Source organism: Passer domesticus, chromosome 9 (genome assembly GCF_036417665.1).
Source record: "Passer domesticus isolate bPasDom1 chromosome 9, bPasDom1.hap1, whole genome shotgun sequence".
In the NCBI taxonomy this organism is placed as follows: domain Eukaryota; kingdom Metazoa; phylum Chordata; class Aves; order Passeriformes; family Passeridae; genus Passer; species Passer domesticus.
The window spans coordinates 4,073,497-4,093,127 of record NC_087482.1 but is presented as its reverse complement, the minus strand read 5'-3'; the positions used below and the strand labels follow the sequence as shown (position 1 = coordinate 4,093,127).

General features: G+C 52.2%; 1 protein-coding gene and 1 long non-coding RNA gene across 2 annotated transcripts in view; one reads left to right on the top strand and one right to left on the bottom strand.

The window, feature by feature from the left end:
* LOC135307549 (serine/threonine-protein kinase PAK 1-like) overlaps positions 1 to 19,631 on the top strand; it is a 437,852-nt gene that overhangs the window by 325,926 nt on the left and 92,295 nt on the right. The gene's annotated exons all lie outside the window — the stretch shown is intronic.
* LOC135307473 (uncharacterized) lies at positions 10,922 to 12,175 on the bottom strand. The gene is made up of 4 exons (XR_010368195.1): positions 12,103 to 12,175; positions 11,914 to 12,015; positions 11,650 to 11,754; positions 10,922 to 10,993 (listed from the first exon to the last, which is right to left on the bottom strand). It is a non-coding gene; the product is annotated as an uncharacterized LOC135307473 (long non-coding RNA).

Here is a 19,631-nt window from a genome sequence, read left to right as displayed (position 1 = left end):
GACAAATATGCCGGCTCGCCAATAGGGAATGCGACAGGGAGGGACCCTTGTTCCCGATCCAGTCACCCACCGAGGAGGGGAGAACTTTCTGGAAATAGGGAAGGGGACAGTGGCTGATGGACAGGAACTCAGGGAGGGATTGACAGAGGGTAACCAGGGGAACAGGGGTGGAGACAAAAAACTGACACTCTCAAAAGGAGGGGCTGCCAGGGGGGGTGGGGGGGGGGGGAACCCTAGGACCGAACCGTTATAACTTTAGGGGGAAACGGAAGAAACCAAATGAACCCTGCACCACAACACAATTGCAATAGTCATCAGATATTTAAAGATATTTAAAAGTCATATGCAGTACACAGTTACTTCTTAATTATTTTGTGGAAGATTGCTGATATATTCACTTGATCTTATTTAAGTTAATCCAAATTCCAGTGCACTGATTGTATGCTATAATGTGTATCATTGAAAATATTTCTGAAAAACATCTGAATTAAAAACAATTTCATCTGGTTTTAAAATGCTTTCACAAAAATGTACACCATGTCCTTGGCTAACAACAACAGTTAAAAGGCATAAAGAAACTGATAACTTTTTTATTATCTATGTGCCCATGAAACAAAAGTGCAGGGCATCTGGAACAAGCTGGATACTATCTGAACCTGGGGTTTGGATAAACCCCTCATAGCAAGTGAAGGCACATGAAAACCATGGACCTAAAGACATACCATACTCTGAAATTTTCCAAAATGTTGACGTTGAGAGCTGCATTACAGCCACATACACTGCTTAAAATTCAACAGTCTATGATAAAAAGATGACTTTACACTAAGAAAATTTACTCTTCATGGTAAAACCACAAGTGTTTAATTCCTTAAAATTTACTCTTCATGACAAAACCACAAGTGTTTCATTGACCATATTCTTTGGCTGTGGGTACTTGTCCTTTACCTCTCCTAAAGTTTGTCCCAGCTACCTTCCACAAACTACTACCCCATCATCCCCACCACACAGAGGCAGCCCAGTTGCCCACTGCTAAATAGATATTTATACATAGACAACACGAGGAGAAAGGCCAGTCCACATGCTGTGGTTCTTGTTTCCATGTGAAGTTTAATATGATGATGGTTTCCATTTTTAGAGGGCAATTTTCTGAACTGATAGGCAGATCTGAATCATCTGTAAATAACAGTGTCTTCAGCTTGGCATCAGCTCTCTTCTCTGCAGCACTAACCTTTGTTCTTGCCCTAATGACTTCTCAGCCATAGTTTTCCCCAGACTCTAATAATGCTAAATTTAGATCACAACAGATATTTTTTATTATATTCTCTGGCATCTTTGCACTACAACCATTGCCTTACATTAGCTGCACTTTTTTAGCTCCACTGCTTTTACTCCCATAGCTCTTTTTCCAAGACTGCTCTAACAACTAATTATGTGAGCTAACAGATAAGAAAAAAGTACTTATTTTTTTCAGACCCTCATGTGAATATAATCATATTGTTAAGTAGATTTTACCTACTTTCATCCACATATTTATTTTGAAAAGTAACTGAAATGGGATAGTTTAGTCTTCATTATCATACAGGATCAAAAACTTAAATACAGCAGATTTTTATTTTAGACTGGAAAATAAAATTTAAAAAAAGGCAAAAAACCCAGCAACAACAACCCAACATGGGAATAAGAAAACACTGGAAATCAAAAATACTCCATAGGCAAATGTAGTGAACCTTAGGAGTTTTTGACACATATTAAATTGTTAAAAAAAATTAAAAAAAGCTTGACCAAAACATTGTTTCCAATTTGTGGAATTAAGTCAGATGCAAAGAGCACTGAAGTCAAAGCTTCTTTTTGACATACTTCAAGGGGCTCTGAATTAGACTGTAAGTAATAACCTGCTTCAACTTTAGTTTCATGTTATTTTGTACATTTAAGCTATTCAACATCCACAATTCTTTGATAATGACAGTTACGCTTTCTTAGGAATGACTGATTTTTAGTCGACATCTGTGTTCCTTCCTAAACCTACCACAGTAAAAGAACTACTTTTCAGCTTGGTCTAATTGGACAATTTTTTTGAGAAAATTATGTAACACAGGCCCAGCATGGAATTCTTTTAACATGAGAGGCCTAAAAATAAGCAAAGTCTTCAGATTTTACAAGGTCCCCTGGGTGCTGTGGTGGGGGGAACAATCATCACTGATGACCTGTAGTAAGACCTGAGCCTACTCAAGCCCATAAACCTGTTGATGGACCTGTTCCCATTTCTCCTCTTCCCACCACAGCCATGCCTGACATGGACAAAGTCCCAGCCAGCACCCACAAGGACACCGTCCCCAAGTGAGGGGAGTGGGGCACGCAGAACTCACCAATTGTGAGGTCACGGGCACATCTCCAGGGAGACCTGAGGTATAACCGTTGCTGTACATCAACATTGCACTCAGAGCTGAGGACAGGATCCCGAGAGGGAGCTTGCCCAAGGCTGCTGAGCGAGTTTTGGTGTCTCTGAGGCATCTCTCTTCACTCAAGGAAGGATTGGAAGGCTTTGTCAGGAGGAGAAAGGCCGGCAGTGCTGTGGCACAGACCATCCAGGCATTCCTCCATACCCACAATGGTGCAGCAGAACGCTGCTAAGAAGCGTCCCCCTGGCAAGGAGCGAGGTGAGAGCCAAGTCTCCCTCCCCACAGATGGCAGAGGGGGAGCGGCCAAGAGCAGCAGAAAGGGGAAACAGGAGATCCACAGAATCACCCCAGAGTAGAGGCCCTCCTCTCATGGGCCAGAGGAGCCAGGCTGGGCTGTGGGCACCGGCACTTCCCCTGCCCTTTAGCCAGCCAGCAGGGCCTTGGGGACAATGCTGCAGGGACATTTCCTGAGCTCTACAAGGTGCTCACTCCCCCTGCCCCCTCTCTCTCTCCCCAATGCACACCGTGTCACCGGGCAGAAGCAGACGCAGAGAGCGGCAGCTGCCTCTCCGGACATGCCAGGCCGGACCAGGCTCGTCGCTGTTCATGGAGACAGCAAGCACAAGACTCGGGCAGCCAGAAAGGAAAACGCATCCGGCTCAACCGCGTGCCACTGCTGCGTGCTGAGACCAGCAGCCCCAGCACCGCCCCTCAGGCAGTGTCAGGGCAGTCCCAGGCCGTGGGGCTGGTCACCAGCAGCAGCAGCAGCTTGCCCTGCCGAAAGCAGGGCCTGAAGCGAGGCCACCCACGGGGAGACACGGAGCCTCAGGCACCCAAGACCCCACTGGCAAAGCGCCGCAGGTTGGAGGATGGTCCAGCCCCTCAGGAGGTGTCAGGGTGGTCCCAGGCCGTGGGGCTGGTCACCAGCAGCAGCTTGCCCTGCCGAAAGCAGGGCCTGAAGCGAGGCCACCCACGGGGAGACACGGATCCTCAGGCACCCAAGAGCCCACTGGCAAAGCGCCGCAGGTTGGAGGATGGTCCAGCCCAGAGTGCTGGTACCACCAGCCAGGTGGCATTGAGGCTGTCCCAGGAATCTCAGTCATCCAGGAAACAAACAGCCCCATACATACCCCCCTGGATCTTGCCCCGCTCCCAATCCGGGCCAATTCGTGTGAGGCACGTCTTGCGGCGGCAGCTGCGAGATAAAAAGCCCTACAGTCGGCCTGAAAACCAGGGCAGGACCAGACGAGCACCCACCCCTGTTGTTTGGCCCCCTCATCCCTCAAAATAAAGTTTTTTGGTTTGTTTGTTTGAACTGGGAGATGCCACATTCTTGTTTCCAGTCGTCTGCAGCTGATCTCCAAATAGGGGCCCCAAGCTCAGTGGGACAAGTGTGTGCCTTCAAGGACTCACCTGTCCCATGGCAACACCCAGTGTCACCATGTCCCCTGGTCTGGAGATACCAGCCCTGCTTCTGCCAGGGAAAAAACAGAACTGTGCAAAAGGAGCACGGGGATTTTGCAAGCATTCCTGGCTGAGGCAGCCTCAGTGGGAGGGCACAGCTCTGCCTGCTGCAGGTGCCCAGGAGGGAAAATCATGGATGCAGTAGGATTATTCCCCTCCCAACCCAGCCCAGGCACAGTTCAATCTACCACTGCTGCCACTGGGGTTGCACGTACCAGCCTGGAGAGTAACTGGAATAAGAGAGAGTAACTTCCCAGCATCAGTGCAGCTGATGCTGGGAAGGTAAAACTAAAGCCAGTCCCGCCCCCAGTAAAAATACACTGCACCTGAAAAAAAATAGCCAGCACCCTCCTGTTCTCTGCAAATGGGACCAAAAATTTCAAAAGCATTAAAAAAATTAACCAGGCTTTGGAGCAGTTACAGGTCAGACTACATGAGGCTGGAAAAGATTGTACAGGTGACAGTTCTCAGAGGAAAATTAGCAGGAAATCCCTTCTTTCTGCTATTAAAATCTCAGGCTGTTGCCATGAGACACTCAAGCCACAAGAAAAGTACTTCAGCACCAGCATCCAACTGAGCACCTGTTTGATCCACTTCAGTGGAAAGCCATCACTTTGCCAGCAGAATTCCTCCTCTGGGTTACACACAACATATTTTTTTCTATCTGGGAGTGCCACTGGATTTTTTTACCTAGCATTTAATATTAAATTGTGGAAGTATTTTAAATTAAAAGGGAATGAAAAGATGGACCCACGAGATGGGACAGGAGGAAGCCGGGCAGCCCTTTAAAGAGGGAGATGCTAAGCTGTACATCCAGGAGAGCTCCTCTGAGCACAGAGCAGCCACAGAGCACACCTGACCACAACATTTCTAGTTCACCTGTGTCCTTATAAATGGGAAAAGAACAAAACAGTGGCAGGAAAGGAGGCAGAAGTCAACTGTGAAAGTTTCATTCACAACACATGATTCTCTGCAAGAAGCACTGGAGAAGTGCATGGGGTAAGAGTTCTGCAAGTGCCAGGCTCTTTTGCAGCAGAAAAGGTCTAAAAAAATCAAAATTCTAGCAAGCAAAATAAATCCATCCTTTAGGGCTTGTAAATACTCCGATGAATCTCAGTTACTTTGGGACAAAAACAAACACAGGGCAAACTTTCCCAAGTATGGTTGCATGACAAAATTCCCATTTGTCTGCTCCTGTTTGTCGGAGAAGACAAGGTTACAAGCTGCCCAGCTCAAGAAGGAAAGGAGGATCTACACTTCCCTGTCATATTTTCCTACTGACAAAGGATTTAAGACAGAGAATTTGGGTAAATGGAAGGATAAGACTGGAGTACGGATGAAGTTTCACATCTAAGATACTTCATTTGCTAAAATAGAAGCACTTTTGTTGTACATGGATCTCCTTGCTAAACCTCTTTGTCTTCAAACTCCCTTCCTCCATGGCAGAACTGAGCAAGCTCCATGTGTCAGAGCTTCGAGTTAAAAGCTCTGTGATTAGTTAGTTTTAATGGATCCATTTCCAGTCCGTGGGGTTGCTGTCATGAGGAGCTCAGGTGGCTTTTTGTTGAGATCAAAATCAATGAGCCATTTGTCCCAGCTCCACCTGTCCTGAGGCAGCACTGGCTCCACTGTGCTATTTCTAATGAAAATTGAACCTCCTAAAGAAGCCAGGCCAAAATCACAAGAGAGTAGTCACAAAAATTAATTTCGGCAGTTTACTGGGTATTGATCTAACAGCTACCACCTTCCCAAAGTCCAGGCAACAGTTAACAAGGCTCTTTGCTCTGTAAACGGCCTTTCAATTGGTAGTGTTTCATACCCATGCAGAAAAACAAAAAGCCACTTCCACTGTAGAAACATGAGCTGCAGCTATGCAGTAAGTTGTGCTCAGTAGCTGACCTGCTGCTTTAGTTTTGGGGCAGGAGATACTGCCATAAAATTTCACAAGGAAACTATCAAGTATCTAAACTATGCAGCATTATGTTATTTTCTACCTCCAGTATTGCCAGCACATAGCTTAAGGAAGACAGGTATTTACCAGCCACCATAGATGAAAAAATTAGAATGAAAAATGTCTTTTAAGGAAATCAGAGTGATGGCCACCAGTCATTTTCCAGCTTTGCAGGATTTTGGTTCACAGTCAATCTAAACAAGCCTGCATATGTCTAGCAAGAAGGAAATCACAGAAACATTTCATAGATTGTAGCAGTTTGTTTGGGGGGGGGGGGTTCCTCGGGGAGTCCCCGGAGGGCCCCCTGGGCTGTGAGTTCGCTGGCAGCAGCAGGCACGCAAGGAGACTCCACACGGCTTCTGAGGGTGCTGATTAGATGAGGGTTTATTGGGGGTCCCAGCCCTGGGAGTAACATGGTTTCAGAGGGAGAAGGGGGAAAGGCAAAAGGAAGGGGGAGAGAGGGCGAGCCTAGGGGAGAGATGGGCCATGAGAGAATCTGGTCTTCCTCGCACAGCTTAAGAGGGAAATTCAAAGTGGGCACGAAATAACATTTGGGCCAATGGGATTGCAGATTCATGGGACTTCAGGGGAGGAACACAGGTTGGAATAAATCATACATTTTTGAGGGGTACATTTTCAAGATAGAGCATACCATTTGAATGAAATGCAACACCACAATAGATTAATATGATAGATGATAGATAGATAGATAGATAGATAGATAGATAGATAGATTGACAAGGAAAATAGAGATATATGAATGCACTTGCCTGTATAACTTTGTATAGAAAAGGATGGGGAAGTGAGAGGTTATTCTTTTCTACTCATGGGAAACTGTCTTTTTCCCAGAAAAATCAGCTTCCTTCTTCAGTGACCACCAGGGTATCTGAAGACCCCACCAAGAAGGCCCTGTGATGCCATTGGCCTGTGCATCCAGCAAGTCAAGAAAGTAAGGCCTGCCTCTTAATACTACAGTGGTGTTAAAGAGGTTTATTCTCGGTTTTTGGTACCAAGAGGAACAAACTGAAGCCACTTGCCATAAAATGCCTGCACAAGCACCAGTGCAAATCACAGACAAAGGAAGGATGAAGCCAAGGTGTCCCACAACCACAGCCCAAGCGGCCAGAGATCCTCCTTCAACCGTAGCTGCATTGAAGCCCCACTGACTGCCAAGAAGAAAAGCACCCTACTGAGAGCAAGCAAACTTAACCCTCTGGCAGGACACAAATTCAGAGGGAAAAAAATTTTAAAATCCCCACACCACCAGACACACTTCCCAGTGAGAAGGGTTGGAACACTCTGCCCCTCAGCACTTGCCCAGCAGGCAGGTTCCCAAAGGTGCTGGGAGCTAAGCTGTGCCCTGCGAGGGAACAGAGCCAGCCTCCCTTCAGTGGCAGAAGGCACGGCCTCAGCTGTAGCCCCGGGTGCCTGCGGTGGCCCAGGGCACGGCCATAGCTGTCAATGTGTTGGGCTGCAGCACAGGGCAGGCCGGAGCTCAGCAGCCTCAGCAGAGCCCAGGGCCGCGGCCCTTCCCTGCCGGGGCCCGAGCCTGGCCCGGCCCGGCCTGAGCAGCCCAGACTGGCCCAGGGGATGGGCTGCGCCCGCCCGCTGTGCCCACAGGCTGGGCCCAAGCCTTTGCAAGAGGCTTTCTCCCAGCTTGGCAAAACCTCGGCCAAGTGTCCCTGTGCTGTGCTGAGAAGAGTAAAAACCCTCTCAAATTTAACCCTGCTGCCCAACGCATGAGGGATCCCTGCACAACGTAGGAGAGGCCATCAATACTCCTTTGTGCCTCATGAGGGATCCCTGCACCCCTCAGCAGGGACACCAAAATATCCCTTTGAGCCTCTTCAGGTCCAGGCCCAGATGATGCCACGGAAGGAAATGTGCCCTCAGCCCAGGGACGCTCAGCATGGGCTCCCCCATCCCCTCGGGGCCCCGCCACTGGGCACAGCAGCCCCTGCCTGGCTCCTGCCTGCCCACACCGTGGGCATCCACGGCTGCTCCTGGGCATGGAGCTCAGTCAGTGCTGGTGCCGGGTGGGCTTTGTTGGTGCTACCACCCGGACATAGCTGTGAAAACTCTAATTCTTTATTTAAACATAAAATGTGGGACAAGCCCTGCCCTGCCAGGAAAGGGCTGCCCACCTTCAGTCCTGGCTGGGGAACAGGACCAGGGGGCTCAGGGGCAGAGGGTCTCGTTGAGGAGGGGTGGGTTTTGGGACGGCCGCATGGCGGGGATGCAGCCACGGCAGGGCAGATAGGGGCAGAAGGGAAGAGCTGGGATAAACTGCCAGGTTGTCATTGCCTCTGTTTTTAGGTTTGTCTTCTGAAGATACACGCGAGCACCTGTGAATAGAGGTGGTGGCTGAGGCCCCAGCTGCCAGTGGCACACAGGGACCCTCGTGCACAGCAGGGCCCAGAGCTGGCAAGGCTCCCCAGCATGGCTGGAGCTGCTGGCACAGCTGGGCCCAGCTGGACAGCTGCCCCTCAAGGCCCCGGCCAGCAGGGCACAGCTCTGGGCAGGGTCCCTGGCCAGGAGCGGGCCCCAGAGCGCCTCTGACATTCAAGGGCAACTTCGGCCCTGCTCTTTCTCCTCCCCACCTCCCTCTGCCTCTGCCCCGTGCCCCTGGGGCTGCTCTTGGCCAGGCAGCCTCAGTGGGAGCCAGCTCTGGCTGCAGACCCAGCAGGGCCCCAGGACAAGGCCCAGCAATTGAGAGGCCAATGGAAGCACTGGGTAGCAGCAGAACCCTCAGGAGAGTTATTTGGACTATCATGGACTAGCCACAACTCCACTGCAGCCTCAATGTGAATGTTCCCTGTCCACGTTAGACTTTCAAAAGAAGCTGTTGGAGGGGGAGAGCACAAAACACTCACTGTTTTCTGTTCCAAGAATACCAGATTCCAATGCAGCACAATATGAAGACAAGCTCCAAATAAAGCACGCCTGCCAGAAACCCTAGCCAGCAGCCTGTTCCCTGACAGAAACCACTTCCGAGGCCATCCTGGGCATTGGGAACAGGTCTTGTGGTGCCAGCTGCATCTGTGGGAGCAATGGGAAGCGTGAGCCCGTGCTGTGCTGCACTGCTGAGCTGGCAGCATGGTGAATACGGGCAGGACGTTCTCTGTTTCCCCCAGAGCTGGGGCCTGCAGGCACCTTGCCGGCCCTTGGCACAGGCTGTGCCAGCCAACAAAGCCCAGCAGGCCGGGAGGAGAGCCCGGGGGCAGCGCAGCTGCTTGGGCAGTGGCTGCTGCCAGGGACACGGGCCAAAGCCATCCCTGAGCAGCCACTGCCACCCCTGGCCCTCCCTGCCCCGTGACAGCTCCCCCAGCCCCAGGGGACAGGCTCAGACCCTGTCAGGACCCAGCGCAGCCCCTGCCCAGTCGGGGAGCCAGGGCTGGCTCTGGCCCTGGGCTGGCGGCAGGGCTCCCGCTCGGGGCTGCTCCTGTGCCTTGGGCCTCTGGGCACTCAGGGCCAGCTCTGCAGCAGCTGCAGCGCCAGGGACGTTGCTGCACCAGTCCCGTTTCCCCGGGGCTCTGAACCAGCTCCAGAGGCCTGGAAGCCGAGGCGCCTCCAGCTTTGGCTGCTGCCGGGCCGGGCAAGGGCAGGCCCTGGGGGAAGAGCTGCTGCCACACAGCCCCGGCCAGGGCTGAGCCCGGCACAGCAATTACCTGCTGTGCCTGTGCCCATGTCTGGCATCGCCTTCCTTCCTGCAGCTAGCGCTGCCAGTGAGCCACTGCTTCTCCCTGAGTGTTCCTCCTCCTGCAGAGCCTTTTGGTCCATCACTTGAAAAAGGAAAAAAGGGACAACTGGATCAAATGGAAACACTCCCCACTGGGGAGGTGGCACCTTCATGTGGCAATGCTTGTCAAAGTCACAGGTAAAGATCAGGAAACAGCCCAGGTAATTGGGGCTGGGCCAGTGCACTCCCTTGTGCAAACAGCTGCACCTCCTGATCTTCTCAGAGATTGGGAAATGGCAGGGGATCTCAGGCCCACAGTACAGTTGGGGCACCCTATCAGCTAATGCCAAATTCCATCCTGCAGAGGCTGGGGAGGAATTGCAGCCAGGCCAGGTTGGGAAACAGCCCTGCAGGGCGTGAAAGCAGCAGCGGGGCAGCGAGGCTGCCATGGATCCCTTCCCACTGTGCCGGGCACGGCGTGTCCAGATGTGCAGCCAAAGCCCCCGGCTGCTGAGTCCCAGGGGAAGCATGAGGGAAATGCACCCACCTTGTCCTCCGGGTGCTTCCTTCTGTGTTTCTCTCAGGAATTCATCTGCCTCATGAGACATTTTTGCTGCAGCATCTTGGGTCTTCCCTTTTGGAGGACCTTAAGAGAAAGTAGTTCCATTTCCCAGGAATGGGTCCCGCAAAAGCAGGGCTCAGCCTGTGGGGTCAGCAGGGACACACTACTCACCCCTGCCATGGGAGCTGGGTTGGGGCCAAGCATCCAGCCCTGGAGCTGGAGAAGTCCTCCCTGCAGACACACCTGTAACTCAACAGCCACAGAAGCTTCTGCCATCTCTGCTGATCTGCACGGGCACCACTGAGCCGCAGGAGTGGTGAGGGGATCGTGCAGGGCGCGGGCACACACGTGCATGGTTCTGTGCTGGCACCTGCAGCGCTGCCTCCCTGGCCCAGCTTTGGGCTCTGAGCTGGCAGCTCTCCCAGGGGAAAGGCCTTGACCTACCCTCAGCATCTCCCAGAGCCTCAGTCCTGGATGTGGGGCCTTCACCGGCAGGTTCAGCTGCAAAGAAAGGCAGGACAGAAGAGCTCCTGTGGCACTGCAGGAGATCCTCAGGCTGCCCACAAGGCTCAGCCCCGGGGCACAGCCCTGGGCCCGGCCCCTTCCCTCTCTGCTCTTCTCTTTGACTGCACAGAGCACGCGGAAGGACACACTGGCACAGCACACGGGAGGAGGACTGAAAGATCAATGCTCCTTCGTCCCACTGACAGCGATCCTGAGGGATCCCTCAGGGATCCAGAAGGGAGAAGGGAAAGATTCTCAGAATCCTTCAGCGTTTACATAATGTTAAGGGAAATGGTTTATAAATGAGCTTTTGTTGCATTGATCCTGATTATTCACTCAGGAAGGGCAGAATGAAAACTTGCCTCCAGCATCCTCCAGGAACTTCAAACCATCCTTCATCAGGACTTCCTGAAAACCCATGTCACGATTCCAGTCTAGAAGGGAGCAGAGATCAGAACCATATCTGTGGCATGCTGGGATGCCCGAATGCTACATGGAAAAGGGCACTGCAAGGGGGTCGTGTAAGGCTATGGGACCCAGATGGGAATGGACATGGCCAAAGCTGCACAGGGGCCTGGGGAGCTCTGGGCTGGCTCCTGATCACTCTCCACACTCTTTCCCTGCCCTCAGCAACACCCCTGGGAGGGGTGACTGGAGTAGCTCAGGGCCCCGGGGTTCTCTCCCTCAGACACAGAGGAAATCCTCTCTAAAACCCCGGCGAAAACTGCAGCAGGCAGTGACACAGTTATGCCTCCCTACCTCCTTCTGTCCCTCCTGCCCTCCTTCTGTGGGGAAACCCCCCAGATCCCAAGGGCAAACAGCCAGGCCCTCTCAGGACACACTGGAGCCTTCCTCTCCCCCTCTGTCCTTTCCCCACCATGGGCACCCCGTGCAGTCACTCCCAGGTTTCAGGACATGTCTCCCATGGAGGGACCCCAGCAGGACTGCTCAGGACCCGAGTGCCCTGAGCCTGCTCGGGATAATTCCCCTGGGCTGTGCCGCTCTAGTCCAGGCTGTGCCTGCACTGCCAAGCAGCAGAGAGGGCAGCTCAAGCCTCAGCAGGGCTCAGGCCCAGAGGCACAGCAATTACCTCCTGTGCCTGTGCCTGGCATGGCCTCCCTTCCTTCAACAGATGCTGGCACGGAACCACTTCCTCCGGGAAATGGTTCCATCTGCACAGGCTCTCCTTTCATTTCTGGAGAAGGAAAAGGGACAGCTGGATCAGATGGAAACATTCCTCATTGGGAATGAGCCATGGATCCCATCCTGCTGTGCCGGGAACCATGCGTTCAGATGTGCTGCCAAAGCCCCCGGCTGCTGAGTCCCAGGGGAATCATGAGGCAAATGCACCCACCTTGTCCTCCCTGCAGCATTTTCTTCAGCACTTGCCTCATCTGTTTGGATGGTTCCAGGGATATCTTCTCTGTTGTGTCTTGCATCTTCCTCTTCGGAGGAACTTAGAGAAAAATATTTCCATTTCCCAGGAATGGATCCCACAAAAGCAGTGCTCAACTTGTGGGGTCAGCAGGGACACACTACTCACCCCTGCCATGCAGACTGGTCTTGTTGGCAATAACCACCAACGTACGTATGAATCTCCTCCCTGTAGACACACCTGTAACTCAACAGCCACAGAAGCTTCTGCCATCTCTGCTGATCTGCACGGGCACCACTGAGCCGCAGCAGTGGTGAGGGGATCGTGCAGGGCGCGGGTACACACGTGCATGGTTCTGTGCTGGCACCTGCAGCACTGCCCCCCTGGCCCAGCTTTGGGCTCTGAGCTGGCAGCTCTCCCAGGGGAAAGGCCTTGACCTACCCTCAGCATCTCCCAGAGCCTCAGTCCTGGATGTGGGACCTTCACCGGCAGGTTCAGCTGCAAAGAAAGGCAGGACAGAAGAGCTCCTGTGGCACTGCAGGAGATCCTCAGGCTGCCCACAAGGCTCAGCCCCGGGGCACAGCCCTGGGCCCGGCCCCTTCCCTCTCTGCTCTTCTCTGTGACTGCACAGAGCACACGGAAGGGCACACTGGCACAGCACTCAGGAGGAAGATTGAAAGCTAAATGCTCCTTCCTCCCACTGACAGTGATCCTGTGGGAGCCCTCAGGCCTCCAGAAGGGAGCAGGGCAAGGTTTCCAGATTCTTTTAATCTTAAGATTATATTAAGGGAAATGGTTTATAAGTGAGCTTCTGTTGCACTGACCCTGATTATTCACTAAGGAAAGGCAGAATGAAAACTTGCCTCCAGCATCCTCCAGGAACTTCAAACCATCATTCATCAGGATTTCCTGAGAACCCACGTCACGATTCCAGTCTAGAAGGGAGCACAGATCAGAACCATTTCCATGGTGTGCTGGGATCCCCATCTGCCACAGGGAACTGGGCAATGCAGGGGTGTTGGGTAAGGCTGTGGGAGCCAGATGTGAATGGACATGGCTAAAGCTGCACAGGGGCCTGTGGAGCTCTGGGCTGGCTCCTGCTCACTCTCCAACCTCTTTGCAGGCCCTTTGCAACATCTCCGGAGGGGTGGCTGGAGTAGCCCAGGGCCCGTGGGGTCTCTCTCCCTCCCACAGAGGAAACCCTCCCTAAAGTCCTGGGCAAAACCATCCCCAGCGCTTCCCAGGGAGCAGGGAGCGCTGTGCCGGGAAAGGGCAGCCAGGCTGTCGGCTCACCTGCTCGCCGCGCTTGCAGCGGAGCAGCCTGGGCAGCCCTGGCAGGCAGGGCCACGGCCAGGAGCAGCAGGAGTAGGAGGCGCAGAGCAAGGGCCATGGTGCCTTGTCCTCCCCCACTCCCGCAGCTCTTGCTGCCACCGCTGTCCTGACACCGCTGTCCCAAGGTCAGCACCGCTGCTGCCACCGCCGCTGATGCTGCAACAGTTGTGCTCAGGGACTGACTGCTGCCTCCTTGTGCTGCTCTGCAACCACGGGGTCTGGCACCTCTGTGACCTCAGGGCCTGCTGAGAGCTCAGCCTGCTGTGACCCCAGAGCCCTTCTGTGACCTCATGGCCTCAGCTGTACCCCCAGAGTGTGCGCCCATCCGCATGAATGGACTGCCCTGATTGTAAATGGTTTGCTTCATCAAAGGCCATTGCTCAGCAAAACCTTTCTTTTGCCTGCTGACATTGCTGGTCAGGCTGTGTCCCTCAAGATGCTCTTATTGTTGCAGTTCAAATTTATTTTATTGATTCCATTTCAAGTCTTGTTTAAGGGCTCTGTTGTGCCCCATTTTTTCCTGACTTGGTTCACCTGTGGGTTTTACCCTCCCTCCAAACTGTCCCTCGTGCACTTCCCCACCCCTTGTTCCAGCTCTTTCCCTGCCTGTCAAGGCAACCCAACACCTTGGTTCCCAAATCTTTGGGCAATCCATGACTGCAATTCCCCTTTGGAATTCCCCTACTCCTGGAAGCCCCATTGGCCCTTGTGACCCATCCTCTCCACCCTCCTACCCCAATTGGCCCCAGACACTTGATGTAATCCCCTCACTCCTCTCCTGAGCATTCCCTATTGGTTCATTGTTTGCATCCACCCCATGACTTGTATTTGTACAAAACCCCTTGGGCAGTACAGCTAGGGGCTTCTCATCCTGTTCTCTTCGCCTGGACTAAGGTGTTCCTTGCGGAACCTGAAGACAGGGAGCCTCCTCCTTTCTCCTGTGCTTCGTCCCTGTCGTGGCTTGTGTCTGGCACTGGAGAGCAAGTGGCACTAAAGGCTCTGCCTCTGGTAAATGCCCATAGCGAGGCAGTTCCCGACTCCTGCCGTAGTGCCGGAGTTGTAAGAGCTAGCCCAGGTTCCAGCACTCACTTCACTAATGTACCGAATGCCCCTTCTTCAGTGCCTGCTCTGGTGCTCTGCCATCTCACACAGCAGAGTGTGATTCACATACTGCAGCCCAGAGTCAGGTTGTTGCAACATTGAAATGGGTGTGGTTGGCAGGATGGCTGGGCATAAATCACTACAGAACTAAAGCAAATGCATGCACGGTCCCAGGCTGGACTTGAATAGGCACAGGAATTATGGAAAGATGAGGACAAGATAGCAGAGAACAATGGAAACACCAGCTGAAAAGGAGGACATGCTAAAGGAGTTATTTGTGCACATTTGGGGCTATATTTTTCTTGGGTGCAAAACAAAATCAAAAGCTCATAAATGCCCAAAAGATGAGAACTGTGTGTGGTAAATAGATATGATTCATGCTGACAAATTTGAAAGAGTAATCAATATTAATAAAGTAATTAATATTTGGAAATAATAAAACATTTAAAGGTGTAATGCCAAGCAAGAAAGGGAATGGAGGGTTTATCCCTCTCCCCACCGCTTTCCTGCAGCTGTTCAGAACAGGAAGAAGCAAGAGATAACAATGACTGAATTTAGTTGGAACAGAGGAGAATTTGGTTGGACACTGGGAAAATGTTGATTATATGAGATCCACTGCTTTAATGTTAGAACACAATATTGGCTTATACTGTAGCAGCTTGGTGCGCATGTGTAATCCAAAAGGTGAACTCCAGGACGTGGAGGAAGAGGAGAGGCTTTCCTCAAAGAAGATCCCCAAAGAGTGGTACAACTTACTTAAAGAAGTGTGGAGCATGAGTGGTAAATGTGATGATGAGGGCGGTGATACAAGTGTGACGAATCGAAAATGGGAGGAGATGGTAATGACATACAGCATAAAAAGGGGAATTTTGTCTTGACAAGCTAGTCCGTGAGGTGACGGGGGGTCCAAAAGCCCTGCACTCCATACCCCACGCATACCCCGCATGGTTAGTTTTGCTTATACGCTATTATCAGGACCAAATTATTTGTACTTTAAACCAAATTATATAGTCAGTGTTTCGAGTTTATTCAATTGTATATATATTAAGCTACATAATTAAAATTGCGGTTTTATTTAATTTTGTTTGGGTTTGTTTTTTTGGTTTTTTTGATTGGAAAATTTGGCAAATATAACATGTGGAATGTCCTCCACAGCAGAGTGTCAGACCTCTGGATCTTTTTAAACAATTTTATCAAGGTGGAACTGTGGCAGCTTCAGCTGGTGCCTCTGGAGGACCTTGAACAAAGAACCCCTGAGCTTTTCTACCCTTCCAGGTGAAGTGTGATAGTCTGGGGTCTTGCTGCTGTGTCCAAGTGCCAGGCCACTGGCTGGCACCACAGGTCCCCAGACCCTCTGCTGAGGCATCCCTCTCTTAGAGTCAAGTTTAGTCTGTCACATTTGGCTTTTCTCTCTGATCCACCGCCAGGACCAAAGATCACACGGTCCTGAGGATGTAAAAATGCCTGTTCCTTCTGGAACATTGCTGTTGTGTGACAGCCGTGCAGGCAGAGCGGGCAGCTGTAGGGATACTGACTCGTTTCCCTGGTGCCAGCCGTGCTGCATCCATCGAGCTGCTGGGTGTTGGTGCTCGCTGGGACGCGGCCCGGCCCGGCACCACGGGAGTTAGGAAGGGTCTTGAAGGAATCCCCACGCGTTAAAGCAGACGATTTAGCCGGGGATTTTAAGTTGTTTCTCAGTTAACCTTGTAAAAGGCCAAAACAAGTCTCCTATGAATTCTGTCCCTGTCAAGTTCAGTTCTGCCCCGAAATCCCCTCAGCATTCTCAGGGCAGTGGCAGGAGCCGGGTGCTGGCCCGTAGCCCCGCTGGCCGGGGAGAGCATGGCCCAGAGCGAGCCCCTGCTGCCCGGGATGGCCACAGGCCTGGGGGAGCCTGGCGGGCAACGCCAGGGCCCTGTCCAGGGCTCCTGGGGCTCCTCTGGCATCTGTTCCGTCCCCTCGAGTGCTGAGCGGTGCCCGTCCTGCGGGGCTGTCTGTGCCCGGCCCCAAAAGAGGCAGGGCCGGGGCTGTGGCCCCTGGGCTGGCGGTGCCGCCTGCCCGGCACTCAGCACTGCCCGTGCTGTGCCGATGCAGCGTGACCCGGCGGGGCAGCTCCGCCTCGGCGCCTCGCCACCGCCATCCCGGCACGGCGGCTGGCCCTGGGCCGCGGCAGCCCCGAGCCGCACGGGCCCGGGAGGGACTGCCGGAGCTCCCCGTCCCCTGCGTGCCTCAGCAGACACTCCAGCCCCACTGCGTGCAGCAGGAGGGACACAAAGCACCTGCACGCTTACGAGAGTCCACAGCCCTTTCTACATGTGAAATGAGACCCCAGAACCCCGACATGTGCCTCAGGAGAGATCCCAGCACCCTGCACACCTTGGGAGAGATCCCAAACCCTCTGCATGCCTCACACAGGATTCCAAATCCCTTGCATGATTTGAAGTGGACCCCAGTGCCCTCCATGCCTCAGAGGAAACCTAAAATATTCCTGGGTGTGTCACAAGGGACCCCACTCCCTCGTGCACCTTAGGGGGACTCCAAAGCCCCCATGTGCCCTACAGGGAAGTCCAGGCCAGCTACGCCGAGTGTTTTGACCTGGAAAACAAGCCTGGTTGGACCTGGGTTGTTGTGTCTCTGGGGCTGCTCACCAGCCCTATCGGACCCTGAGGCTACACAGCCCTTCCCTTCCCTTCCCTTCCCTTCCCTTCCCTTCCCTTCCCTTCCCTTCCCTTCCCTTCCCTTCCCTTCCCTTCCCTTCCCTTCCCTTCCCTTCCCTTCCCTTCCCTTCCCTTCCCTTCCCTTCCCTTCCCTTCCCTTCCCTTCCCTTCCCTTCCCTTCCCTTCCCTTCCCTTCCCTTCCCTTCCCTTCCCTTCCCTTCCCTTCCCTTCCCTTCCTTCTGGCCCTGGCTGAGAGCAGCAGACCCTGTGCAGCACCCTGCATTGGTGATGGCCCATCAATTAGGTCCTATCCAGTGTGTGTTAATTAGGGAGGAGCTTTGTTTTGCCTGCTGACATTGCCGGTCAGGCTGTGTCCCTGGAGATACTCTTGATGGCTTCCCTCTTTTCCTGGCCATGGCACTGGAGGAGGCCTGGGCCCAGATGATCCCACGGAAGGAAATGTCCCTCAGCCCAGGGACGATCAGCATGGGCTGCCCCATCCCCTCGGGGCCCCACCGCTGGTCACAGTGAAGCGATCTGCAGAATAAATAGACTCCACTGTCACCCTGGTTTTTAATGTTCTGTCCTGGATTAGGGTCAATCTGGGAGAAGACCTCCAAAGGAGGCCCTCCCAGAAAGCAACCCCACATGGCCCCTTCCCCCCAGCAGGTCGGGAAGGATTCCTTGGAGAGAAGTGGAAAGAACCTGTTTATTTGACAGGCAAAACACCCCCAGCACACAAAATGAACAATAGCAGATGACAATGCTTTTACCCATCTGAAAAGGATGACAAATTCAGAAAGTCTTTCCTGGCAGTAGTGGCTCTGCTGTCGCTCCCTCCGGCGCTGGGGATAGCTGCTGCAGCCACAGGATGCAAACTCTCGGTGTTTCCCAGGTCCCAGTCTGGAGCAGGTGTGAGTGGTTCGAAAAAGGGAAAGGAAAAACAGTCCAGGGAAAAATCTGGACTGCTTAGCTAAACTGACTAACAAGCAGAAGCCAAAAAGCAAAAGCAAAGCGGGAGCACAGCAGAAGCAAGAGCAAAGCAAGCAACAGAAAGCAAAGCAAAAAGCAAAAGCTGCACTATGTACTGCGCCGTCTGTCTGTCCTGCCAGCCGTGGGGGAGCAGGCTGATAACAAACCAAAACAAACCTTGCTCTTCAGCACCAGTCGTGAAGGCACAGTACGTAATATCCAGCATTAACAGAACACACGACTGGGGATGCAAGCATCATAACCTCACCCTAGGACAAGTTCTTCTAAGCCTTCTGATGTTTACATTCTTGTAGCAAACTTTCTCACGCATTTTATGCAAATAACTTATTGTTATGCATTCTTTTCTGCAGGAGGAGAAATTTGATGGACTGTTGGTTTGCCCAGTGTCATTGGAGAGGTGGCACTTTCACCCTCCAATCCACTGTCACTTTTGGAAATCTGTAAATGTTGGAGTCAGAAATTCAACTGCCCTCTTTTTTACCTTGGAGAGATGCATGTCTGTGTTGTTTTATTTCATGTCCTATAGCGACACTCCACAACCTGATGTAGTTATGATGTGGGTATGCGTGTCAGGGCCTGGCACAGGCGAGATGGCTCTCGTGAAAACTTGTGCCCCGAGCCCTGGTCCGAGCCACATCTTTGTTCACAAACATGTTCCATATGCAATGCATTACACAATCTCTTCATGCACATTCAACCCCTGGCCCCGCCTGTCCTCCCCTCACATGGCGATGAGATCCACGCCCTTCTGGGCACGCGTTGTTTCCTGTGGTGGTCACACTGGGGTCTTTGGTGGTCTCTGAGGCCGAAGGCTGTGGTCTTCCTCATGACTGAACTTTTGAACTTTTCTCCTTTGTGCGTGCACTGTGGTCCCCTGGTGCTTATCTGAGTATGTCTGTTGGATGGATCAGCTTGGAGACAGAGGAGCTCCTTAGTCTAGGCTTCTGGCATTCCCTGGTCTTCTCCTGGTGTTATGAGTAAAAAAGTGATCTGTAGCTATGATATTTTATTAAAAATCCTTTCCTAGGATTTTTCCCCTCCTGAGGAGCTGAGGGCCTCAGGAAAGAAATGTAAACAATAACGATCTGCTGCTGTTGAATGCAACTTCCATTGCATCCAGGTGCATCTTCCATTGGTCCATGTGGATTGTTTTCACTTGATGACCAATCACAGCCAACTGTGTTGAGCCTGTGAGCAGTCACAAGATTTTTGTTATGCATTCTATTCTATTATTCTTCTTTGTAGCCTTCTGGTCATTTTTTCCTCTCTGTTCTTTTAGTATAGTTTTAATGTACTATTTTAATAGAATATATAATAAATCAGCCTTCTGAAATGGAGTCAAGCCTCGTGTCTCCACACCTGGTGTGTTCGCCCCCACAAATTATCCTTTTTTTTTTTAAGGCTGCAAAGTTAAACAGGTTGGGCCAGGTGCTGAGAGTTGAAATGTTGACTATTTGTTGTTGCTAGCTTCATGTTGCAATCACCTCTTATTAATAGTTTTTCTTCAATTACCTGTTAATGGTTAGAAATCAAGCGCAGTTGTCCCCCTGCTGCTTCCCAGGAGCCTGAAGGTAGCAGGGGGAGGTGACATCAGAGCTAGTATGCAGATGAGAATGC